The sequence below is a fragment of the Macaca thibetana genome, chromosome 2, assembly GCF_024542745.1.
Source record: "Macaca thibetana thibetana isolate TM-01 chromosome 2, ASM2454274v1, whole genome shotgun sequence".
Taxonomy (NCBI): domain Eukaryota; kingdom Metazoa; phylum Chordata; class Mammalia; order Primates; family Cercopithecidae; genus Macaca; species Macaca thibetana.
In genome coordinates, this window is record NC_065579.1 from 113106103 (window position 1) to 113132623 (window position 26521).

The following is a 26521-nucleotide window of genomic DNA, read 5'->3' on the forward strand; positions in this document are numbered from 1 at the left end:
ATGGCTCAAAGTGGCAAGTGCCTTTGGTTTTTATTGCGGATAGAAGATGGGGCTGGGGTTTGAGTTCCCAAAATCACACAGGGGTTTGCACAGGTTGAATTTCCCCCCTGGTGCCAAGGGAGGGAGTATTTGGGCTTTCTTATCAGCTTGCCCAGATGTGGGGCAAAAAGAACAGGAATGGTGGAAGCTTGAAAACTGTCAGTGGTCAAACATAAAAAGTGACATCCAACTATTATAGAGTTGCTATGAGAAAATATCTGTCTAAAGCACTTAGCTCAGTGTAGGGCTATAGTAAGTGGTTAATAAACAAATTATTAATGTCATGATTGATTTAATCCTTTTAAGAAGCTTTTGCATCTATGACCTCATTTCCTCTGTATATTAACCCAAGAAATTGAGAGATCTCATCAGAGGTAGATCTGGTACAATGAAAGCACCCAGTGAATGGTTGCTTCTGGCATCGCTATCACCATTCCCATCATCATCATCATTGTCAACTTGGTCATTATCACCATCACAACCATCACCACCACCACCATCATCACCAGCTTCATCATCAGCATCATCATAAGAATCACATCACCACCACAGTTACTTTTGCCACAATCATCATGAGCATCACCAATACCATGACTGCCATCACTACCACCAGTGTCGCATTGTTGTTACCATCATGATCATCATTATCACCATTGCCTTCATCACAATCTCCACCATCATCATCACTATCTAAGATTTCTCTTAGATTATCCACCATTTTGTGTAAAAAGTAAAGTAGAGGTTCCTCTTCAAAGAGACTTTCTTCCCTAATTAGGAATAAATAGTAACTTCTCTTAGAAGCAAAATTTATTCAAAGAACTTTGCTATCATTCTTAGATATCTGCTAGCCATAATAAAGAAATCAATGTGCTTTGTGTTCTTACCTCTCACAATTTAGCCTAAATATTTGCCCTGGCATGCTTATACTGGTCTAAGCAAGCATTAGGTCATAGCCTGTTCCTCTTCCTTATTTGGAGGTGTTTTTACCTTTCTCAGCATTCTATAAGTTACTTCCTCCTTCCTTTGTTCTCCTCTGCCTTTGCCTCTTTAGAAAGTTCTAAGTTGCTAGCCAATCAGGACAAATACAGAATGTGAGGTTCCATTCCAGCCAATGGAAACAAGACACAGCAATAGGGTAGATGCGTCAGGTTATAAATAACCTAATGGCCCACCAGCATCCATTCCTGCAGCAATTAGCTAAGACTGGAAGGTGGGCCATGTTCCCTTCAGGCCACCTTGCCCATTCGTCATGGACTGAAAGAAAACTTCCTTTGAAAAGGGGTTGGGGGAGTTTCCCTGGAGGTGTTCAGGCAAGGAGGAAATGACCCTTAGAGGAAATGATGGGCCTCTCTACTGCTGTTAATGGCTAAATAAATACACTGGAGTTGGCTCACGGCTGCAGTAACCACATCTCACCTGAGGAACCTGTTGGCCACAATGGAGGCTCTGTCATATGTGTAATGCCTAGACACCCACATAGATCAGTCCCAAAAAGGTGTTGCAATGAAAACGAACACAGCAAACACCACCGAAAGTGCTTTTACAAATAACTCAGCTCCTTTATTTGTATGATTTTGAGCACTGGGATGATGACACTCTTCACTGATATTCTTGAAATCCTGTTTTATAAACCTGTGCCATTCACTCTCTCGTGACCCAGTTCTCTACACCTACCTCTTTCCACACACACAAAACCAAAGCCTCCTTCAGCCTCCTCCCTGACTGCCTCCTGTTATCTTGCCTCTCTTTTCCTCTTCATTCTCCCATCACGAAAGCCAGAGAACCCATGTGGCTGGGCCAGGCCCTCCTCGGAGGGTGGAGTCAGGAAATGGGTTGTGATGGTTAATTTTATGTGTCAAGTTGGATGGGTCACAGTGCCCAGATAACTGTTCAAACGTTATTCTGGATGTTTTTGTGATGGTGTCTTTTTGGATTAGATTTACATTTAAATTGGTGGACCTTAAGTAAAGCAGATTACCCTCCCTAATGTGGATAGGCCTCATTTAGTCATTTGAAGGCTTTATGGAACAAAGATCGATTTCCCCTGCCCAAAAAGGATTCTGCCAGCAGGCTGCCTTGGAGCTCACTGCAACTCTTTCCTGGACCTCGAGCCTGTGGCCTACCCTGGAGATTTTAGGCTTACCAGGCCTCTGCAATAACGTGAGCCAGTTTCTGAAATTAAATCTCTCCCTCTATACACACACATCCTGCTGCTTCTGCTTCTCTGGAGAGCCCTGACTAATACATGGCCCAAGCCTGAATTCTCTTTTGTGGGCAGGGGACAGGGAAGTCTGGGAATACATCTATATTTAATTTTAATGACATCACAGGTAGATTCTGGAAACTGACTTTTTTTTTTTTCCCCTCCGCAGGTTCAGATCATATTTTCTGCTTAGAGCAGATTCCTTCTTGGGCAGACATTGAGCACACAGCCAGCTGCAGGGGCTCCAGAGACATTGTGTCCTTTCTACTTTTCATGTCCTGATCCCATAATAACCTCTGAGGCCCCAGTCAGTGGTTCTTTTTTTTTTGAAATGGAGTTTCGCTCTTTTGCCCAGGCTGGAGTGCAGTGGCGCAATCTCGGCTCACTGCAACCTCCACCCACCAGGTTTAAGCGATTCTCCTGCCTCAGCCTCCCAAGTAGCTGGGATTATAGGCGTCTGCCAGCATGCCCAGCTAATTTTTGTTTTTTTTAGTAGAGGAGGGGTTTCGCCATGTTGGCCAGGCTGGTCTTAAACTCCTGGCCTCAGGTGATTCACCTGCCTCGGCCTCCCAAAGTGCTAGGATTACAGGCATGAGCCACCATGCCCGGCCCAATAAGTAGTTTTTAGTAAGAGTGATTTTGCCCCCTTTGGGTACATTTGAATGTCTGGAGACATTTTTGATTATCACATCTGGGAGTGTTGGAACCGAACTGTCGATTCCTTCCTGGGCAGGGGTCGCCGCGAAGGATCACCGACACGAGATTCACAGCAGAGAGTTACTTATTACTAGCGCGCTAGGGTCCCAAGTTCTAAGTTGGCCCTGGGACCCCGACTGCTTGTTACAGGCTGTTTATATAGGCAAATACAAGTTCAAACACAGCTTAGGGCGCGAAATTCAAACAAAGCTTTAGGCGCGTGGTAATTGGGTCTGTCTATGGCCTGAGCAAGGTGTCTTATGCTAATTGGTTAGAGCAGGACCTTATGAGGTTTTTTCTTGGAGTTGCTGATTCCGGGAACTTCGAGGCAGGGTGGGACCCCCGGAATTGGCAGGGTGGGACCCCATGAGGTTGTTTCCCGGAATTGGCAGGGTGGGACCCTATCAGGGTGGGACCTTATTGAGGCAGGGTGGGACCCTATCCAGAGCCACCTGGTGTTAATTTTTTCTATATGAGGCCTATTTTCTAAATTTTATGAGGCCTAGTTTCATTTCCTCCTCTTTTTGTGTCAGAGGCTCAATCTTGAGCCTCTTTTTTTAGTCCTGAGGGTCTGGTATAGTTGGGTCAGAACCATAGCATGTAATCTATTTTTAATAAGGGTGAGTAAGTGGTTGAGTATGCATGGCCTGAAAGTCAGGATGAGCGTGAGCAGGATGAGGGGTCTTAAGATGGTGGAGATTAGGGTGCTAAGCCAAGGGGATTGGTTGTACTAATTTTTAAACTAACTTTGTTGAGATTTTTTCTCTTTTAGTTTTGCCATAGAATCTTTAACTATTTTTGAATGATCTGCATAAAAACAACATTGCTCTTTTAGGGCTGCACAGAGCCCGCCCTTTTTAGAAAGACAATTTCTAGTCCTTGTCGGTTTTGTAATATAATTTCAGACAGAGAAGTCAAGGACTTTTCAAGTTTTGTGATAGATTGTTCTATGGCTTTAAGGTTTTTATCTATGGCTACTTTAAGTTGTTGCAGATGATGGTTACTATGCACTAGGGCTGCTGTCCTGGTCTTAACTCTAGCCGCTACCTTAATTTTTAACATGTCGGCGAGGGTGAGGGAGATTAAGGGCGGGGAAGTGCTTTGAGGAGTTTTTAGTTGGGGCTTCTCCGATATGGAAACCGGGGGCTTCTTAGCTTCTAATAAAACCTGGTCTGGCCTTACTGCAACAGGGGCAGTGTCTGGATTGACTAATAGTCTGATTTGGAGGGGAATTTTAGGCGGGTTGTGCTGGTATAAATAGAGACTTTATATTAATTTTGTTGTTATCTATCTGTTATCAGATTTTGCCGCATCTTTAAACTTGATGTGAACCAGGTTGCAATTTTCTGAATATCGGGTTGTGGTACAGGGCTGGACAAAGGGCATAGTTATATACTAAGGTTTTGTGGCTTATTTTTACTTTTTATTATTAGTAGTTACACAGGACCAGTTTTTGCAATACAAGTGAGTCAGATTTCTACAAGTTTTTTATTGGTTCTGTCTTGCATCCGGGACAGGCATAAAACCTGTTCCGGCTGATGGACATTTTTCTAGCCTGTCTTTTCTATTTTTGTCTATCTTGAGGAGTTCTTAATAGGACTCCTGTGGGACTAGTAAACCGGGGGCCTGTGTCTTTTATTTTTTTTTTGCTATATATATATTTTTTTTAGGTTGAAATAGAGGTCTGGAAACCAAGTCTTTATAGGAGCATTTTCGGAGGTCTTATTTAAGACCTCTTGATTATTAAAATTAATTATCTGTCAGGTCAGGCTAAATGGCCGGTGGGGGTTAGCGTCAAAAACTACACTAGAGACGGCGCAGGGAAGAAGGGTAAACAATAAGTAAGGAGTTAGATACGAGAGAGTCTTATCTTGAGCGGGTCCGCGGAGCGTTGGAGTTTTCACGTCTTAAGTGGTGTTGATCCGGACGTCTCTGGAGCAGCCTTGGCGTGGGATGCGTGGATCTAAGTGAAGATTCCGTCAACCTTTATGGCTGGAAGGGGTGACTGGTCAGGAGAACAATGTAGGGTTCTTTCCACCGAGGCTCTAGTCCTTGAGTGCGATGCCGTCTAATGTAGACAGAGTTTCTCACCTGGAAGGGGTGACTGGTCTGTGGATGTCTGGGTTGGTACAGTTCTGCCAAGGGGGCCCAGATTTGGGCCTGTACTGCTTGGAGTCCTTTTAGCCGGGCCTGTAGGTTAGTCTTAGGATCGGAGGGGGAGAAGGAATTAAGCAAGGTTGACAAAGGGGGAGGTTCTCCGTAGAGGATTTCATATGGAGTGAGCCCAAAACGGTTAGGTGTATTCCGGGCCCTTAACAGAGCTAAGGATAGGAGGCGTCTCCAATCTTTTAAACCAGTCTCTAAGGTCAATTTAATAAGGGTCTCTTTTATTGTTTTATTTATTTTTTTTACTTGTCCTGAGCTCTGGGGTCTATAGGCACAATGTAATTTCCAATTAATCCCCAATATCCTGGCGAGCCCCTGACTTACCTGAGAAACGAAGGCCGGCCCATTATCTGACCCAATTACCTTGGGAAGTCCGAATCTAGGAAAGATTTCTTTCAAAATTTTCTTGGCTACTATGTGTGCCGTTTCTTGCCGGGTGGGGTAGGCTTCTACCCATCCTGAAAAGGTATCTACAAATACCAGTAAGTACTTATATCCAGCATAGTGAGGTTTTACTTCAGTGAAGTCTATTTCCCAATAGACTCCTGGGCGGTTATCACGAGTTCGTTTCCTTTCTGGCACTCGGGTAGCCCCAGCGTTTACCTGCTGACAGACCTTACAGGCAGATGTCACTTGTTCTACGAGGGTACTTGTCTTTGGGATTAGAAAGTCAGTTTTTTTAATCAGTAATTTTAGCTTTCAATTATTTAAGTGTGTCCAGGCATGCATCTGCTGGATCATTGCCAGGGCCTCCTTGGTCAGCATTGGGGGTTCGTCAGTGCTGCCAGCAGTTATGCCCCCGGGATTTTTTTCTTGGCCCAGCCGTGGGGGCTGAGCCTCTTTAGGGACCCCTTCTGGGGGTCCGGCAGGTGACACAGGGCGGCTGGGCTGGGGGCTGCCCTCAGGACTGGGCTCTGTGCCTTTTTGCAGGGAACTTTCCGAATGGAAACTCTGGTTGCTGTTCTCATCATTGAGATCCAGCAGGATGAGAGGGCCACCCCCTCGGGGACTGGCGCCCCTGCCCCGACGTTCCCGGCCACGGGATCTCTTTGCCCCGCCACCTGCCCGCCTTCGTTCCTCCTCCTGGGGGTCCACCACTGGCACTTACTTGAAGATACGAAGGGAAGTGTCGCCTACAGTCACTCATTGCTTCTTCCATTTTTGGACCTTCTTGATGGTCGCCATTACCTTCTTGATGTTATCTTCGGCCCGGCTCCGGGTCTCGGCCCGTACGGTCCGGCCGGCCATGCTGGCGTGGCTGGGGCCGGAGCCGAGCCCGCGGCGGGGCCGCCTCCCGTCTGGCGGGCTCAGGCTTGGCGCCAGGCCCGGGCGCCGCGCTCTCGGCCTGCCGTTCCTCCGGGAGTTGGCCGCGCCCTCTTTTGTCCTTAACGCCTCCGCGAGTCCCCTGTTCTTTGCAGTAGGCACACTGGTCTTTTTCCACTTTTGGCCGTCTCCGCTTCTTTCCCTCTCTCCCTGGTCCTTTCTTTCTCACAACTGCTGCCAGGATTTTTGTTAAATGCTTATCCTTTACTCGGTTTTTACGATCCTCTCGCTCTATCTGTTCCTTCGCTAACCTGGCTTCCCTTTCCTTAGGGGTTTCTTTCTTATCTTGGCCAAATTTGTGGGGCGTTTTCCTGCCCCTTTGAGACCCGCCAACAGAGCCTGGCGATAGATTTGGAGACTCTCCCTACCTGGTGCCGTTTCATAGTCCTAGTCCGGGCGGGTGAGGGGAAATCCCTCGTCTATTTTATTGGGAAGTTGGGTTGGGAGGCCTCCTGGTCCTGGCACATTTTTCCGGGCCTCCAAGAGGACTTGCTGCCTTTTTCAGTGGTTAAGAGGACCTGCAGGAGTTGCTGGCAATTATCCTAGGTGGGCTGGTGGGTGAGGAGAATGGATTCTATTAACGAGGTTAGGGCCTGAGAGTCTTGGGAAAAGGAAGGGTTATGGGTCTTCCAGTTATAGAGGTCAGAGGCAGAGAAGGGCCAGTACTGGACTGTGTGACTGACAGTACGGAGGGGAAAAAGGGAGGATTGCTAAGTGGAAGGGCCTTCTGGGTCCTCAGTCCGCCGCAAGCGGAGACGAGGAGGTGTCGGCGGCGGCGTCCGAGGGGTGAGTTTGGGCGGGGCTGGAGGAGGAGACGGGGTGGAGGGAGGGGCCGAGGGAGAAGTTGGAGAAAGGGTAGGGGTCGAGCCGGTAGAGGAAAGAGCTGGGGACAAGACAGGGGGCAAGGGTGAAGCGTAAGGTGGAGGTCCCCGAAGGGGGTTTTGAGGTGGAGGAGGCAGGGGTTCGAGAAGGAGGAGGTCCCTCTGGGGTTTATCTGGGAGGACTGGCTTATGCGGGTCCGGATTCCGATTCTTTGGGGCTTCTAAGGCAAGGAGGGTAGATTGGGATGGGGAAGGGGAATGGAGGAAGGGTTTCACCCAAGAGGGAGGGTTTCGGACCAGATCCTCCCAAGTAATTATGTAGGCCACCTGGTCTGGGTGTCCGTGTGGCCCAGGATCCATCACTGTTGCTTTAACCTGTAAGATAATTGGGAGGTTAAATGTTTCGTCCCGGGGCCACCCAACATGGAGGGTAGGCCACTTGGACGAGCAGAATTTTCGCCATCGTCCCTTACGGAATTCTATGGAGAGGTTGTGGGCTCGAGCCCGAATGTCAGGGAAGTGAGTCAGGGTCAGAGACAAAGGAGTCGTCAACGTCTGTCTTATTTCGTCCACGTATAACAAACAAGGACAAAACAAAAGTAACAAAAACAAAGACCAGACAAGTAAGGAGAAGCCGCGCGGCCAGAGAGTAGCGCCACAAGATTACAAAATATTCAGACGGCAGGGGCGGCCTGCCTACAGATTTGAGGAGGCTGACCGAGTCATTAGCCTTCTCCCAGACTACTGCCAGGGCGTCCCCCAGGGCGAAAAGTGGGAAGGTGCGGGACACGTCTGTCCCCCTTCCCCACTTAATTCAGAAGGAGTACTCTCCAGAGTTCAGAGTTAGCCGGCAAGACAGACAGAACAAAACGAAGGTACCTGGTAGGTCCGTTCAGTCAGCAGTCCGTGGCCCGGGCCAGATAGGTCTCCGCCGGATGGGTCGGGGGTCCTCCGACGACCCCACTTCCCGGCCAATGCACCAAATGTTGGAACCGAACTGTCGATTCCTTCCTGGGCAGGGGTCGCCGCGAAGGATCACCGACACAAGATTCACAGCAGAGAGTTACTTATTACTAGCGCGCTAGGGTCCCAAGTTCTAAGTTGGCCCTGGGACCCCGACTGCTTGTTACAGGCTGTTTATATAGGCAAATACAAGTTCAAACACAGCTTAGGGCGCGAAATTCAAACAAAGCTTTAGGCGCGTGGTAATTGGGTCTGTCTATGGCCTGAGCAAGGTGTCTTATGCTAATTGGTTAGAGCAGGACCTTATGAGGTTTTTTCTTGGAGTTGCTGATTCCGGGAACTTCGAGGCAGGGTGGGACCCCCGGAATTGGCAGGGTGGGACCCCATGAGGTTGTTTCCCGGAATTGGCAGGGTGGGACCCTATCAGGGTGGGACCTTATTGAGGCAGGGTGGGACCCTATCCAGAGCCACCTGGTGTTAATTTTTTCTATATGAGGCCTATTTTCTAAATTTTATGAGGCCTAGTTTCAGGAGGTGGATAGTGTTACCAGCATCTGGTGAGCAGAGGCCAGGGATGCTGCTATATATCCTAGTACAGGACAATCCCACTGCCACTCCCTAATGAAGAATTATCTTGCTCAAAATGTCAGAGGCACTTGAACCAGAGTGACTTCATGTTGATTAGGGACTCAGTAAAATGAAGCTGAGACCTGCTGGGCTGTATCCTCAGGAGGTTACGCATTCTTAGTCACAGGATGATAGGAGGTCACAAGATACAGGTCACAAAGACTCCACTGTTAAAACAGGATGCAATAAAGAAGCTGCCAAAATTCGCCAAAACCAAGATGGCAGCAAAAGTGACCTCTGGTCTTTCTCACTGCTCATTATATGCTAATTATAATGTATTAACATGCTAAAAGACACTCCTACCAGCACCATGACAGTTTACAAATGCCATGGCAACATCCAGAAGTTACCCTATATGGTCTAAAAGGAAGAGGAACCCTCCATTCTAGGAAATCCCTGCGACTTTCCTGGAAAACTCATGAATAATCCACCATTTGTTTAGCATATAATCGAGAAATAACCATAAAAATAGCCAACCAGGAGCCCTCAGTGCTGCTCTGTTGATGGAGTAGTCATTCTTTTATTCTTTTGCTTTCTTAATAAACTTTCTTTCACTCTACTCTGTGGACTTGCCCCAAATTCTTGTGTGGGATCCAAAAACCCTCTCTTGGGGTCTGGATCAGATCCCCTTTCCTGTTACAAAAATGTCAAAAGTGCCAAGGTTGAGAAACCCTAATTAAGGTAATTAATACATAAAAAAGACCTTCCTTTCAATCCTACCTTCCAAAAAATTCACACACACTCTGTCTTTCCTTCTCTTTCTCTTTCTAAGATCACTTTGTAAGCTGAGAGAATTATGACAGAAACTGGAGCGACAGCATTTTATTTCACTGTATCTCTGTTCTCTAACGCCTCAGTGCTCCCAGCCCCAGGCCTCTTGTGTCCCAGCATAAAATCTGTGAGATTTAAACATATACCATGAGGTGCCTTATAAAGCATACAGAATATGATCTGACAAGGTCCTTTGACAATGCCCTCTTTTGCACAAAATCTTCAGGCAGTAATTCAATTTTGAGGCTTTTCTCCTATTAAAATAGGTGTGTGACACTACCCAGGCCCTGGACTGAAGCACAATCTTCGGCACTGGGCATTTTTTTTTCTGGGTAATGGATTTTATTTCACCAAAAATAAGCATTAAAAGACTTCTAAGGTGACACCATTGTGCTTACTGATTTTTTTTTTTTTTTTGCTTTGGAAAATGTGAGATGTTGCTGCATAATAATAATAATCATGAACTTTAGGTTTATTCTGGGGTTAATGAATTATTATAGTGCAGTGAAAAATTATTCTCCAATAAATGTTGAATTCCATTTTTTCTGAAACCTCTCTCTCTTTTTCATATGTTTGGTGTTTTTGTCTTTTCCATTAAAGATGTGCAGATTTCAGAGGAATGGGATTTGTCTGTGTTTTCTTTGCCTGCTTCTGACTTTTAAAAAAATCCCATGTTAATTATTAGGTTGCATTGGGGAAAAGAAATGATATTCAGTAGCTCTCCTATTCCTTAATAAGAGATTCTTGGTGAACTTAGTGGGAACTTATTTTTGTGGGGCTAACAAGCTTTAAAAAATTGGCCTTTCTACAAAATTCTCAAGTTCAACCTGATGGATTATAAGGCTTCTATCACCAATGTCAATCCTTCTTATATGGATGATTTATGACAATGGCAGGAAATAGATCTGTTGAGCTGATGGAACTGTTTCAGAAGGGCATTCAACACTAGCCAGATCTCTCTATTACATTGGCAACAGTCTCTGGGCGTGGGTCAAAGTTTGAGGACATGCACAGCTTTCCTCATGGCTTCTCCCTCACCCATTTCCTGCCCCTGCTCTCCTGTCTGAGTTGTTATCATTGAATGCTTCTGCTGAAGAGTCAGGGGCCCGAAAATCGACTGCTAGGATAATACAACCAACACTCATTCAACTATTGTCTACTGAGCACCTACTGTGGGTCAAGTCCAGTGTGTAGAAATGGGGACACAGGAGTACAATATGAACCCTGGCCCCAAGGATGTCACCACCTGTGTTCTCAGAATCTGTACAGATCTAACATTTAGCCTTAGGGTGCTGAGATAACACAAAGGACTGCATTGCCAGATTAGACTTGCAAGAATCAGATTTCATCTAGTATCAAACTGTACTGACAATTTTAGGCGTATCAGTAATTGTAAGGCACAGGCCAAAGCAGGGAGTGGCCGGGGATCCCCAGTGAAGTTCCCCAGGCCCTCTCTTGCCACATTAGAATGCCCTCTCCTCCACTAACAAGTGAAATCTAAGCAATGGCAGTGGGAGAAACACAAGAAAGAGAGCTCTTTTGGTCATGGCGCATCTCCGTTTGATATTCCAAAAATTACAAAGGTTATATGACATCTTCCAGGAAGATGTGCCCCATAAATCCATGGATCCCACATTTGTTCACCATGAGTATCTCAGACACTCAGGAATACCTTGCCAAAATCATTCCATGGGTAAGAACTCTCCCCTAGTAAATACCATCAGTGTGTTTTCCACAAGGTCTGTCATTAGCATGTTTAGAAGACAGTTTGACCAAGTGCTTCCCTTTCTTTCCCAAAGCATTCCTTGTAGAGGAAGAGAATGGATTGCAGGCCTGCTGCTGGCTCTGTCCTCCCCAGGTGCCATGATTGACTAGCAATGTCTGCCATAGCTGGTTGTGGAGGGGGTTGGAGGGTAGGAGAGCAAGTGTGTGCCTCTAAGCAACCCTGAGCAAACCTGACCAGGCTTTGAGAGAGCAGTGAGTTGCTGAAGGTAACTCGCTTTGAGGCCTTGAGGGAGCAGTGAGTTGCTAAAGGTGATACCAGGGTGTGGTTAGAGAAAAGACTCAAACTCAGGACCCTAGACTCTAGGACTTCTCACTGATATTCTTGCATATCATAATGATAACTAGAACAGACTCTGCAGTGAAAAAACCAGATGTCCTTGACTTCTCACTAGCTATGATGTTGCCAAGTTTTTCACTTTTAGAAATTCAGAAAGGGAAAGGATATTATCAGTCCCTGTTTTTCCAGGACCTACTCTGAGCCAGATGCTGGGCTAAGTGCTTCATCCCTAGTATCTGATTTAACACTCCCTGCAACTCTATGGAGGGGGTCTTGTTATTCTCATTTTACAGATGAGGAAACTGAGGCTGAGAGAGGTTAAGTGACTTACCCAAGGTCACATATCTTATGTGTGCAGAGGGGATAGTAAAGGTCAGACACACTATTTACCAGGGTGTCTGAATCATGCACTTGGCTTGATTAGAGGGGCTGCCTTTACAAAAGTGGCTTCATCAAGGGTACCAGCCATCATCTCTAGCCCATCTCCCTTCTTGCAGTAAACAGCATGAGTTTTTGAGTGGTTACTGTTCATTTCCTGTCCTGTGGATGATGAAGTGCTGTTGTAAGCATGGAGCAAGGTTTTTCAAACTGAAGGGAAAAAGACACTGTGCTGAAGCAACGTTCATACCGCTCTGCTAGCAAAGATTCCTGTTTGCAGGATGGCAATGGAAATGCATGGTGCCGTTACTTAGTGAGATCACGTGGTGATGAAAGCAGTACAGCAAAAATGAAACAAGCCCTGGCCTCCAACCCTGTCGGGACACCAGTGACCCTGGCCAGTGCTTTTACCTGTCCCCTTTCTCCTCCCCAGGCCTCTGTTCCTCTACCTGTTGGAAAAGAGGGCCTTCGAGCAGGCCAGCTCACTCCTGTCAGCTGCCACCTGCTCTGCCGCTCAGCATTTCCTCTATTGGTCCTCTGACACTATCTGACAGCATTTTGGGAACGGAGACAGATGTCTTCTAAACATTATGAGAAGTGGCTCTTTATCTTTTTGGAGTCTTGAACCCATTTGGGAATCTAATGAAAACTACAGATCCTCTTCCCAGCGAAATCCACAAATCCCCAAGCCTTTGGCTCATATCTTTAAGAGATTCCTGGAACCTTCTCTCAATGCCCATGAATCTCAGGTTAAGAACCTCTGGCGTTGAGTGACAATATACTTGCAGTTTGGAGACAGAAGCACGACAAATTGGGAATGCAATGCATGGATAAAATACAAACAGTTTCCTGACCACAAGAATGTTCATCGTTTTCAGTTCCCAAGTTTTAGGGTAATTTGTTATATAGCAATAGGTAACCAATACACTCATAATCTAAAACCTTCATGTGCAAAATACCATGTTAAAGTCCAGGAAGCATCACTGCACACCTCCTGAGAATAATACTCGGTAGATTCAGTGTTCTTAAGAAGCATGAAAGCATCTGCAACCCTTACCCAAGGCTGGGGGTAGCAGATGACCTTAAGTCTTACAGGAGTCTCATGCCATCCAACCATAGCCAATGCTAGGCCTCTCATGGGTATCTGAGATCTGGCTTTTCCTTCTCAGGTTCTGGCTTTGTTCTACGGCCAAACACAACAGGAAAAGAAAGTTGACTGGCTTTCATCTCTAGGAATGATGAAATGGTCATCAATTCATCTCCCTGGGGCAGATGTTCTATTGCTACTGAGAAGGGGTGACCTATGCTCACCCTGTGGATGTGACATACCATTTCTCTCGGCTCCCTGGTGGGCCTGTGGGAGTCATGCCACGGGAGCCTGAGTGGCTGCGGTCTGGACAAATGACTCTGGGCAAGCTGGCAGCTGTGATGAAGGGCAGGTTGTGCAAATGTTGGGCATGTGGAGCTGGATAACTGTCATAGTGCAAATCATCCCAGCAGGAAGACATAACGTCAGCCACCATAAAGCATGCGGCCCGGAAACTGCCAGGGAGGCTTGAATGAGAGAGGCGTGCCTGAGGATGATAGCACAGGTAGGGGAAAGCCTCTGTTAATTTCCAAACATTTTGGGTCCTAGTGGACCACACACTCACAAGGAGGAAGCCATTTTCTACCTTATTGGTTGGATGCTGTCCTGTGAGTGGTAGGAAGGCCCAGCCGAAGGGAAGATTGTGAAGGAGGAAAGACACCATGGACCATCTTCCTCTATTATCTTCCAGGGGTATCTGAAATTTCAACAGGGGACTCTTAGAGTTAGGAAAAAGAAAAAGTCAAGGTCAAAGAGAAATGAGCTACAAAGGTTGTTCTCTGTGTTGTTCTCTGTACATCAGTGTCTCTGCCCTTGGTTCCAGAAATTACCCTTCCCTTAGTGTTGTCAATGTTTCAGGTGGGAAAAATGGGAGGATCAGTTAGAAATTCTGTTGTGCCGCATAAAGAAAACCTGATCACAGTGCTGAACACAATGGAACAAAGGCTCTGAACCATTATTTTTGTGCGTGACCTCCTTTGGCAGTCTGTAAAGCTCAAGGACTCCTTCTCAGAGAATGTTTATACATGCATAAAATAAAGTACACATGATGCAGAAGGAAACCAATCACATTAAAACCATTTTCACAATATTTTTAAGACCCAAACTTGAGATATAGTAGTATATGTGCTTTTTAATTAATGCATTAGTAACTAGGTCAAGAAGTGGGTCTAATAACCAACCACTGGCACTTCAAAATAGTGACAACTAACTATAGGTGACAAATAGAGATATTGGCAACAACTGTAATGTTAGGAAAACATCTGTGATTTCTATTGACAAAGTGTATTATATTAGTCAGCGTTTGCCACAAGAAAAAAAATCTATCTATCTATCTATCTATCTATCTATCTATTTATCTATCAATCTATCTATCTATCTGTCTAGATTTATTTTGAGAACTGGCTCATGCAATCATGGGAGCCAAGAAGTCCCAGGATCTGCCATCTGCAAGCTGAAGAACCAGGGGAGCTGGCGGTGTGATTCAGTCTGAAACTGAGGGCCTGAGAATGTGGGGGGCCACTGGGGTCCAAAGACCCAAGAACCTGGACTTGTGATGACTGTGAGATTTGGAGAACATGGGGATATTCCAGCTCCAGAAAAGAGACCAATTTGGCCCTTCCTCTGCCATTTTGTTCTATCTGGGACCTCAATGGATTGGATTCTGCCTGTCACACTGGTGAGAGTGGAATTTCTTTTACTAACCCCCTCACAGACACACCCAGAAATAATGTGTTACCAGTTACCTGGGTATCTCTTAACCCAGTCAAATTGACACATAACATTAACCATTACAAGTTCTCCTCTTGTCAAATTGGCACCCATATGCATCTCCTTAAGCCGTATGTAATCTCCAAATAACCAGGTCATAATTCTGCCTAACATGATACAGCTATCCTGTGTACAACTGAAAACACACTAATCTCTTCTTGGAAGAGTGATGTTTACTCTTCTAATGATATCCCATATCTTAAATATATGATGTACAATTAATAATGCTTAAATGCTGGTAATAAAGTCAATACATATTATTTTACATGATAGGAGAATAAGAGAAGAAAGAAAATGAAGATATACATTTAATATACATATATGTACACACAAAAATATTAATAAAAAAAGAAGGATATGCTCATGACAATTACAGTCTTTGCTTCTGTAACCAGTCATGTGGTCGCAGCTGGTTGCGTGGTTGTACCTTCTTGTACTACCTGTTCTGTATGCCTTTTGCCCTCAGCAAACGCCTCATCTGATCATGGTTATTTACCTGGGGTGGGGTGACCCAATCCTTCATTCCTGAAGTGTATGGGTCATTTGTAGTCCTGTCTGGATTGGGTTGTTGCAGTTTTCCATTGACCTTAATCACAGGGTATGGTAAATACTGAGATACTCTAAGGGTTCTCTTGTATTCCAGACATACTCTTCCTTACCTCCATGTGAAGTAGTAGCCCAAGTTCCCCTAGGTAGTCTCGATTAGTCACTCCAGCCAACACTGTAACTCCCTTCTCCGCCTGTTGACTCAGAGGCAAGAGAAGCCCTAAGTGGCTGGGTGTTAGTCTTAACTTTCAGTTCGAGGGAATCATTGTTGTGTCTCCTACTGGAAACATTCCTCCCTCTGGAACTAAGACCTCTAAACCAGCAGGGCATAAAATCAAGGGAATATAAAGCAAAAATTTTGCTAGTGGGCAACTAGAGGTAGAGGTGAGTGGTGTTACTTCCATTTCCATTTCTTGATTCCTGGACCTATGAATTCTGACTATGGAAGAAACAGCACCATATATTGGATGCTGATTCAGAGCATATATGGCCTTCTGGAGAACCTTGCCCCAGCTCTGTGAGGTGCTACCACCTAGCTCATATTGTAACTGAGTCTTTGAAAGGTCATGACACTATTCTTTCAAGTCAGCTGCTTCAAGATGGTAAGAAACAAGGTAAGACCAGTGAACTCCATGAGCACGGGTCCTCTGCTGCACTTCTTTGGCTGTGAAGTGAATTTTTGGGTCAGAAGCAATACTATGGAATACGATGATGGTGGATAAGGCATTCCATAAGTCCATGGATGGTAGTTTTGGCTGAAACATTGTGTGCAGGGAAGGCAAATTCATATCCAGAGTAAGTACGTGTTCCAGTTATGACAAAACACTGCAACTTTCATGGTGGAAGTGGTCTAATGTAATCAACCTGCCTCCAGGTAGCTGGCTGATCTGCCTGGGGAATGCTGAGCCATGTCAGGGGGTCAGTGTTGGTCTTTGATTATGGCAGACTGAGCACTCAGCAGTGGCCATACCCAGCCAGGTTGGCTTTGGTGAGCAAAAGTCCATGCTGCTGAGCTCATGCATAACCTCCATCCCTGCTACCATGGCCACTTTGTTCATAAGCCCACTGGGTGACAACAAGGGTGGCTCAGGGAAGAGGCTGAGTGGTATCCACAGAATGGTTTATCTAGTCACTTGGGGATCAAAATCTTCCTCTGCTGAAGTCACCCTTTGACAAGAATTCATGTGGGACACAAATATCTTCCTGTCCTTTGCCTATTCAGAGAGGACTATCCACATGCCCCTTCCCCTACATTTACTTGTCATCAAACATGTTCTTTGGAAGTCCCTGACCATTCAGCCAAACCATTGACTACAGCCCAGGAAACTGGTATATAATGGCATGTCTGACCATTTCTCCTTCTAAGAAAAGTGCACAACCAGGTGTACTGCCAGAAGTATTGCCCACTGGGAGGATTTCCCTTCACCCTTGTGCTTTAGAGGGATATCCCAGAGAGGAACTGTAGTGCTACAGTTTTCCACTTTCAGGTGGCACCAACCTTTATATCGTGCAGCCCCATCTATAAACTAGGCCTGAGTTGTCAACTAATTAGGGGGATCTCTCCATGACACCATAGGTGCAGGCTGGGAGAGAGAAGGCAGTGTAGCAGGCGTGGGGACCACAGGCATTTGGGCCACTTCTTCAAGTAACTTATTTGTGCATTTAGGTTCTGCTCAAACTGGATCATAAATACACCACTTTCATTTGGTGATGGAGTGCTGCTGCGCATGCCCGACTTTATGGCTTGGTGGGTCAGTGATATGGTTTGGCTGTGTTCCCCACCCAAATCTCGTCTTGAATTGTGGTTCCCATAATTCCCATGTGTCATGGAAGAGATCCGGGATGGGAAGTGATTGGGTCATGGGTGAGATTTTCCCCATGCTGTCCTCATGATAGTGAGTGAGTTCTCATGAGATCTGATGGTTTTATAAGCATCTGGCGTTTCCCCTGCTGGCACTTATCCCTCGTGCTGCCTTGAGAAGAAGGTGCCTGCTTCCCCTTTGACTTCCGCCATGATTGTAAGTTTCCTGAGGTCTCCCCAGCAATGCAGAACTGTGAGTCAATTTCTTCAATAAATTATCCAGTCTCGGGCAGTTCTTTACAGTAGCATGAGAATGGACTAATACAGTCGGATAATTTTTAACACCCAGGTCATGACAGGCAGCTCAGATTGCATGGTAACATGGTGGCCTGTTCAAGCATTCAGTTTCTACTAAGGTCCAGTAGCAGGCCAAAAGTGGTCTCTCACAAGGGAAGTATCTGTAAATTATGGCTGGCCTTGCTCCAAAACCCTAAAGACCTCCACTGTGATCTTCTATGGGGGTCTGCTAAAGGTTCCAAGCAGCATCCCTATCTGCCACTGACATTTCAGGTACCATTGGGTCTGCTGCATCCTATGGCTCAGGTGGCAGAGAAGCTTGCATAGCAACTCCCTGCTGGGGATCCTCCTCCTGTTCTGGGCCTCACTCAAAGCTAGCAGCTTTTCAGGTCACTCAGGAAAAGGGCCAGAGTAACATACCCAAACGAGGCATATGTTGCCTCCAAAATCCAAATAGGCCCACTAGGCATTGTGCCTCTTTCTTGGTTGTAGGAGTGGCCAGATGAAACAACTTATCCTTTGCTTTAGACCTTCTAAAGTGCCCCACACCACTGGACTTCTAGAAATGTAACTAAGATGGAAGGCCCCTGAATTTTAGTCAGTTATCCCCCATCCTCTGACATGCAAATGCCTTATCAATAAGTCAAGAGTTGTTGCTACTTGTGGCTCACTAGATACAATCAGTGTAATGTCATCAATGTAATGAACCAGTGTGACGTCTTGTGGAAGGAAAAGGCAATCAAGATGCTTGCAAATTAAATTATAACAGGGCTGGAGGGTTGATATATCCCTGAGGGTAGGATGGTGAAAGTGTATTGCTGGCCTTGCCAATTGAGAGCAAACCGTCACACAAAACCAAAAGAATTGCTGATACTACCCTGGTCTATTGTCCACACTCATAAAGCAGGGGAATGCTAAATCTCAGTTAGGGCTTTGTGAAAATGAAAATGTAATCTCTTTCCCCGCAAGTTTGTGAAACTCTGAATTGTGTCCAAGGATGCTTTGGGGTCTGTAGACAAAAGATGCTCATTTTCTCATGTGAAATGTTTTCTGGAAACTGTAGTTCAGGGTGAGTATAGATGCTCACGGAAGAAGTAAGGACTCACACTTCCAGGTTCTTGTCCTGATATCTTTAGAGTGTGAGTTTTGCCTTCACAGTTGCAAAATGGCTGTAGCACTTCCGGACATTTCTTCTGCATTTCAGGTAGGAGAAGAGGGAAGGAGAAAAAAAGAACAAAGGTACATGCCTTTTTTCCTGGGTCTGTCCATTTTTATCAGTAAAACAATGCTTTTTCTGGAAGTCTTATCCTGAATACTTTGGCTGGCAACTTATTAGCTAGAACTGGTGATTTGATTATCTCCAGATGGATGAGACTCTAGGGAGGGTGTATTCTAACTTGGTATACTGCAGCCCAAACCAGAGTCGCATTAGGAAGATGAAGGGAAGGAGAAAATTGGGTAAACTAACCAATGATGCCAGTCATGACTGATGTAGGGCTTCTTAATAAGTTCTCTTCTCAAAAGCTTATGATTTTTACCATTCCCATTTGGATAAGCTATGGAGAAATTCAAGTTTGGCTTCATTCATTCAGTTTATCCATTCATACTTTGATCCACTACTTATTGGAGGCCAATTGTGTGCCTGGCCTTGTTAGGTACGGGGTCACATCATGTTGAACAAAACAACCAGGTCCCTTGGGTCCTACAGTTTAAGGGAAGGAGGGATAAAAATGTGGTAGGATTACAAAAATCACTCATACTGCGCCCAGATGGCAAGAGAAATGCCACTTCTTTTATTTCCTCTAACTGATGGATCTCAGGCTCCTCTGGTTTTAATGGTCTCATTTCAGTTTAAGTATTCAGTTTATTCAAAATTCACTTGCTTCTGACAAGACTGCTAATTGGCTCCCAGCTAATTCCTTCTTACCCCAGAGCATGTGGAAATAGCAGGATTCCTCCATGTGACCCTGCAACAGTGGGAGGCTTAGAAAAGCTAAGACGCCAGGCCTCCCTTTCCCCTGGGCTTTCCAGTCTGTATCCTCTGTCCACTCCGGGGCACCTGATATCTCAGGATTAGGGCAGATCCACCTGAGAGTCAATCCTACCCAGAGCCGTGAATATGAGGTTGACAAGCCCCCTGTCCTGGGGGCAATGCCAATCTGCCTAAGGCTTCATCCTGGAGCTTTGGCCCAAAGAGGGAAGCCTCACTCCAGTCTCTCCATCTGTTTCCTTTGTTTCTCCTCAATTGCCTGAACCTGAAGAGGTGGGTACCCTACTTCTTTCTGCCACATCCCCAGTTCTCCCTAGCCTGGCATTGTGGAAATACTCTGGTAATTGGCTTGCTCTTGGTATGCTAAGGAAGATCTTGTTAGTTATATACTGGTCTCTTCTCCCTGCAAGTCAGGAGGCTAATTGACCTGGGGAGGGAGGGCTCCTAGAACACAAGGCTCTGATTGGTTTTAGCATTCTTAGTAAGATGATAGTACTGAAAGCCACGATTTTTGAAAAAATGCTGCTTTTGGCCAGGTGTGGTGGCTCATGCCTCTTATTCCAGCACTTTGGGAGGCCAAGGCAGGAAGATCGCTTGGGCATAGGAGTTTGAGACCAGGGGAGACCTCATCTCTACAAAAACATAAATAATTAGCCAGGTGTGGTGGCACACACTTGTAGTCCCAGCTACTTGGGAGGCTGAGTAGGAGGATTGCTTAGTGGGGAGGTAGAGGCTGCAATGAGCCATGATTGTGCCACTGTACTCCAACCTGGGTGACAGAGTGAGATCCTGTCTCAACAAGAGAAAAATGTTGCTTTGTGACTCTTTCCGTGATGCAAGCTTACTTTGCCATGGGCCCCTTTATCCTGAGTGAGTAGTGTTCTAGTTAATCGAGGTCTTACTACATACACAGTCAACTCTGTGTGGGCAAGTGTGGAATGTAATCTGGGCACCAGCTTCAGTGACTACCTAGCATGTAGTAGATGCTTTGTAATAGCACGTATATGAATGAATGAATAAAATGCATAGACTTGTGTTATCAAACAGTTTACTTTGGAGGCATGGGAGATTCTGTGTTCTATCCAGATTTTTCAGCTACAATTTTTTTTGAGTGTCCTTTTGGGAAATAGCTCTATTTGATAAGACAGAGTCTCACCTGGTTGGGGCTGGGCTTGATGAACCTGTTTTTACCCACCTCTCAAAATGTCATTATAATTCTGGTTTGTCAGCCTGTGTCTCCCAAGAAAAGGGGAAACAACTGTTTGGCTTCTCTCTCCCCGAAGAGCCAGCTCAGGCTTCCCTGTGTTATTATTTTTGGGTAAGAGGCTGAAAGCACATAGATGAGGTTAAGACCATGGGCTTAGGAGTCAGACAGAACTGGCTGGAGTCCACATTCCAGCAGAGAGACCACTCGGCGCTCTGCCCATACAAGCCACTCTGGCTTTCCCCTGTCCTCAGACAAGCCAAACACAGTCCATCTCCAGGCCTTCACACTGCGCGTTCTCTCTCCCTGGAAACCTCTTCCCTGAGCTGCCAATCTGGTTCAATGTCTCCTCGGAGAGGCTTTTTCTGACCATGCCATCTCAGGTCGAGGCCACCCTCCCTGTGAGTTCCCCTTTAACCTGCTCCCTGCTTCAAGCTCTTCAAGCACATTTCATCTTGTGCTGCTGTCCACATGTTTATTGGATTCCCACGAGAACGTAAGTGCCGTGAGGACAGGGCCTTTGGCTGTCTTGTTCACTGCTCAGAGCAAGGCCTGGTAGGAAGCAGACACACAAAGCCTATTTGTTGAAATGAATGGAGAAATGAATAAAGTTGTTTAAGTTCTCAGAACCTCAGTTTCCTCATCTCTCAAGTGGCTCTAAACCTACCATAGCAAGTTGTCAAGACTGAGATATGTATGGAAGTGATGACCTTGATATAGGCTCTTGATATAACATGGTGACTCTGAAGACCTTCTTGACCACCTAATACTCCCTGGGCTCCAGGGGTCAGTAGATATCTCCAGAGGCTTATTAACTGCTCTTTTAGTCTGCTGGGTGGAATAGGCGGAAGAAATATCCTTGCCAACAATTAAATTGTTTAAAGGATAGTGCTGCCAGTCGCGCATGATTGTTATTTCAAAGCTGGTGCTTTGAGGAGTTGTAAACAATCTTCTCGGAGGCATTCCCATGGCTAGGCATTAGCTCGGACTATAATCTCACTGTAAATGTGTCTTTCCTCTTTAAGCAGAGGGTCATTAAGTTTAACAGTGTCAAAGCACTCTCCATATTACATGCAACTTAATTAGTGTACAAGGCAATATTAAACAGCCCATTCACACTAAGAAATATATTTATACTTCTCTTTCCTTGGCTTATATTGATTTATCCCATGACACACAGAAATGTAAATTACAAAGGAGTAATTATTTGTTCCTGTAAGAAAGGAAGAGATTGAGACCTGTGTGCCCACATGCTTGTTTGGGATGCGGCACTTGAGGAGGGTGGCAGGAGAGGAGAAGCACTTGGTGGAAATCTCATTTCCTCAGAAAACCTCCTCAGACTCCAAGGCTGGGTAGGTCCCCCATTTTCCTCTCCCAGAGCTTTTCTTTCAACACATGCATCCAGCGGGTTTATCTGTTTATCCTCTGTCTCCCCATCTGCATGTGAATTCCAAGATGGTGGGAGTGGGATTGTCCCAGTCACTACTGTATTCCCACGTCTAACACAGTGTCTGGTGGATACGAGGTACTCAATCACTATAAAAATATGTTCCAACACATGTTTACTAAACCCCTTATCTGGACCAGGGATTCTGTACTTCTGGGTGCATGTGTTGGGGCAGGGTTATCAATGGTCACCAAATCAGAGTTAATGACCTCATGGAGTTTATAGTCAAAATGAGGAGATAGACATTAATTTTTTTTTTTTTAATTACAACTAAAGATAGGGTACCTAGTGCTATGAATATCTATTCCAGGAGTCTGACCTAATCAAGGAGGTCAGGGAAGTTTTCCACAAAGAGGTGATATTTAAGCTGAGATCTGAAGGATACGGGGGCATTAATAAGTGCAACAGGGAAGGGAGCAAGTCGCGGCAAAGACCCCAGGGTAGAAGAGTCCAGGGGCAAGTAAGAGAACCCTAAAGACCAGTGTGGCTGGAGAGAGAGGGGCCACGGGGTCCAGATGAACCTGGAGGGAGGGGGAGGACTGAATCCCACAGGACTTGGATGGCCACGATGCACAGCATCTAATTTGTGGATTGAATGGGAAGGGATTTTCCCAGAGATTTCTCCCCTGGGACGTCTATTCTTTTTCTCAGCACATTCGTTTCAGAGAACCAGGGCCAGCATCCAAAGTGGAGACCACCAGGCTCTGGTCGTGTTGGGGTTGATTTTATTTTCCTAAGATTGTGGCCACATGAACTCCCATCCCATATGCCCTTCTGTGATGTGACCTGACTACAGCTCCCTTGAGCCTGGGCTGGTCTGAACTGTAACCAAGAGGATGTGGTGGAAGAGAAGCTGTGTGACTTCTGGGACTAGTTCAGAAAAGGTCGTGAGCTTTGTTTTCTTTTTACCTAGCTCACCTGGAACATGTGCTTTCTGGAGGCTCCTCTTGGGAGCCAGCTGCCATTCTGGGAGAGGGTCAAGCCATGTGGAGAGGCCACATGTAGACCCTCTGGTCCATGGTCCCAGCCAAAGCCCAGCCTTCAGGTCACCCCAGCCCAGGCACCAGGCATGTGAGAAGCCTCCCAGTGATTCCAGCCACCAGGTGTTCAGTCACCCTCACCCATTTGAGCCTTTCCAGCTGAGGCCCCAGATACATGAAGCTGAGTTAAGCTGTCCATGGAACCCATGTGTGTACTACTACAGTTGTGGTCTTATATCACTCAAGTTTGGGGTGGTTTGTTGTGCAGTGAGAGGTAACTGGGACACATGTTAAAGGAGCCATGATAGGCAATTTTGCCCAGAGCAACAGGGTGGCATCTGAGTCGGTTACACTCACCTGAACTGTGATCAGACTGGAACTCAGAGGTTATGTTTAAAGGACTTCAATTCTCCCTTGCGATGGAGTAGAAACCTGAGAGATACGATCTTCAACTCAAAAGCCCACCTCTCCCCTTTGACGCAGGGCCAAGGCAAGACAGGGAATAAACAGGTCATGCTCACAGTTCTCGTTTGCCTTTCCCCAGATGTGAAAGTTACACACCGACTGTGATTTTCTGCCCGAGTCCTTATTTAATTGTTATTTTGGGATCAGTTGGTTTTGAAAGATCCCCCAGCTGATACAGACTGCTGGCATTTTGCCAAGAGAGATAAACAGTCTCAGCTTGCATGGCAGTTGGATTCAGTGTTAGCAGAATATAGCAGCTGCCTCCCAGCAGAACTGTCTGTGCTGGAAATACCTGGGCGGTCTGATTCAAATTCACCTTTCAAATCTTTACATTGTCAATTTTGGTAACATGCAGCTGCCACATTCGTGAGCACATAATCAGGTTTCTCAAACAGTCGAAATCCCTGAAAACCATGCTGCTGAGCAACCTACCCCGATCACTCAAAACACTAGTGATTGTTCTTTGCAACCAAAATATGGAAACAAAGCCTGATGCTAAGCAAATGTTCACTTTTGCGCTATGAAAATGTTATGAATTACATTGAAATTACTCAGCACAATAATAAATGCTTACCAAGTGTTGTTATTTTGCACATCAGGTGGTAAAACTGTAGCTGTGAATAAATTGCTTATAGTAAGATTTTCTTCCCCTTTAATGCTGTAGCAGCAGATGGGCTAATAAATATGCAACACTTTGTAACATTTTGCAATTTCAGAGGGGCAAAGTTTCCTCCACCTTTCACACAAACAAAACATATAGTCATCCAATATTATACTTTTAAATGGAAAAGCTTAAGTCATGTAATGTAAATACCATTTCACTTTCAACAATTTTACTAGTTTTGCAACAGTTATAAGATGGAAGAACACATGAGATGGTATTTATGTTCTCTCTTTACAAGAACATTTTCTTCCTTTCTTGGGAACTTTTCTGAGTTTGAAAATAAGAAGGAGTCTCGTACCTTCATTGGAAATGAAGGGGGAGATCATCAATAAGCAGCAATTTATTATATGATTCTCTTTGCTTCTGGTCGAGTGTGAGTGATGGTTAGGAGCAGACTGTGGTGACAGACAGGTCTCTGCTCCTCATTAGCTTGATGACCTTTGGCAGATCCCGTTCTCTTTCTGGTCCCCAGTTTTTGCCTTTGTCAGGTAGGGTGTAAGTAGTAACCTTCCCCTTAGGGCTAATAAGAGGATTAAATAATGCAAGTAATGCCTGGCATGTGACATATTCAATGACCACTGTTTTCATTATATTTAACGTGACTGAGTGAGTAGCATAGGGTTTAATAAAAAATGTTTTTTATGGGAAAGGACAACCATGGTTAAACATAGGCCGTGAATTCTAACAGAAGAGGTAGGTGCCTTAGGCTCACATTTTTTGTTGTTCTAGCCTGTCTCATGTGGATAGAGGACAAACATTCATTCGCTGGCCTCTGTTTTTGGGGAAGTAACATAGATACAAATCCTTCATTCCAGGATGCTGAGGTTTAATCCCTTTGAAAGGAGGGTGCTCCACACTGTGGAGGGGCCTGGGGGATTCTCAAGTTGGTTTGTGGGGGTCAAGCAGGTTCTTTCTTTTCCCTGCTGGGGCTGGCTCGAGGATAGGAGGCCTCTAACACCACACCTGTTGGCCCAAAGGTGGTGAAGGCAAACTGGAAAATCACCATGGGGAAGAGACATGCAAGGTGACTAAAAGCTTGGGGGCAGCAGTGTTTGGGAAAAGGGCTTGTGGGAAAAGGGCTTGTGGGGTGCCTGTATAAACTGGTCATAAAAATATGGGACAATAAGTTGTGGAAAGCCACAAGAGGTCTCTAAGGAGGAAAGCCTCCTAACTGTCATCATGTTCCCATGCTCAGGGTGAGACTTGCTCTCTTATCTGTAAACGCTGTGTTCAAGGAGAAAGGCACTCCTTTGAAGCACTGGAATGTGGACAGACGTGTAGGCTCCTAGTTAAGTCCGCTCCCACTGGCTACTCTCCGATAAGTTAAAAGATACGCTGTTTGAGCACAAAGGAGATTCATTTAAACCACTATTGCTACAGATTACACCTATGACGCACTGCCACCCTTTCACTGTTTTGCCCGGAACATCTGCTTCTTAGATCTAAGTCATTGTACTCAATAAATAGTGTGGAGACCAGAGCTCGGCGCCTTTTGCAGCCTCCATTTTGCAACTGGCCCCCTGGCTCCTACTTCTATGAACTCTTAACCTGTCTTTTCTCAATCCTTTCTCGCCACCAGACTTCGGGTACCCTATGGGTGGTGTTGAGGCTGGTCCCCAACACAGCAGCAGCTGGGATCTGGGAGTCAGCCTCAGGAAGCAGCTAACAAACACATTAGTGGAGCATTGCCAAGGGAGTCCCAGAAAGAGCTGAGCAACATTTTGATGGAGATAGGGCAGCAGAGGTTCTGCTATTATTACCTTGGAGCGGACCACTGAACCAATAAACATTTGGGTTATGCTGATATTAATGACAATTATAGCAATAATAACTTGGTATGCAGCAGCACTCTTTGAAGTCCCAATAGTTGCCTTCAAGAATTATCACTTCAAGTTTGAAACAAAGTTATTTATATGTTTATCACAAGTACAAAGACAGACTTTTCTTTCTACCGTGTCCTTTATGTGCAAGCAGGGCAGATCAGTGAAAGTTCCTTAGCTGTTTTGAGAGTCGTTAACTTCCTTGTGTCTCCATCCTCCCTGCTTCTGTGAGCTGTCATCAGTGGAGAGCTCTGGCTACAGCCCATACTATCTTGGTGTCCTCGGGAAGTAAAGAAGGTAAGGAGTGATCTGAAGTGGAGCTCTTTGGACTGTTTTTGCCAGTTGTTGTGGCTATGGTTTGGTTTTTCCCAGTCCCCTTTCCCCCTGCTTCTGCTGGCAGC

General features: G+C 45.6%; 1 pseudogene; it reads right to left on the reverse strand.

Moving 5' to 3' along the window:
• Window positions 1–5580: 5580 nt before the first annotated feature.
• Window positions 5581–26521, reverse strand: part of LOC126948836 (B-cell CLL/lymphoma 7 protein family member C-like) — a 1005321-nt pseudogene continuing 984380 nt past the window's right edge.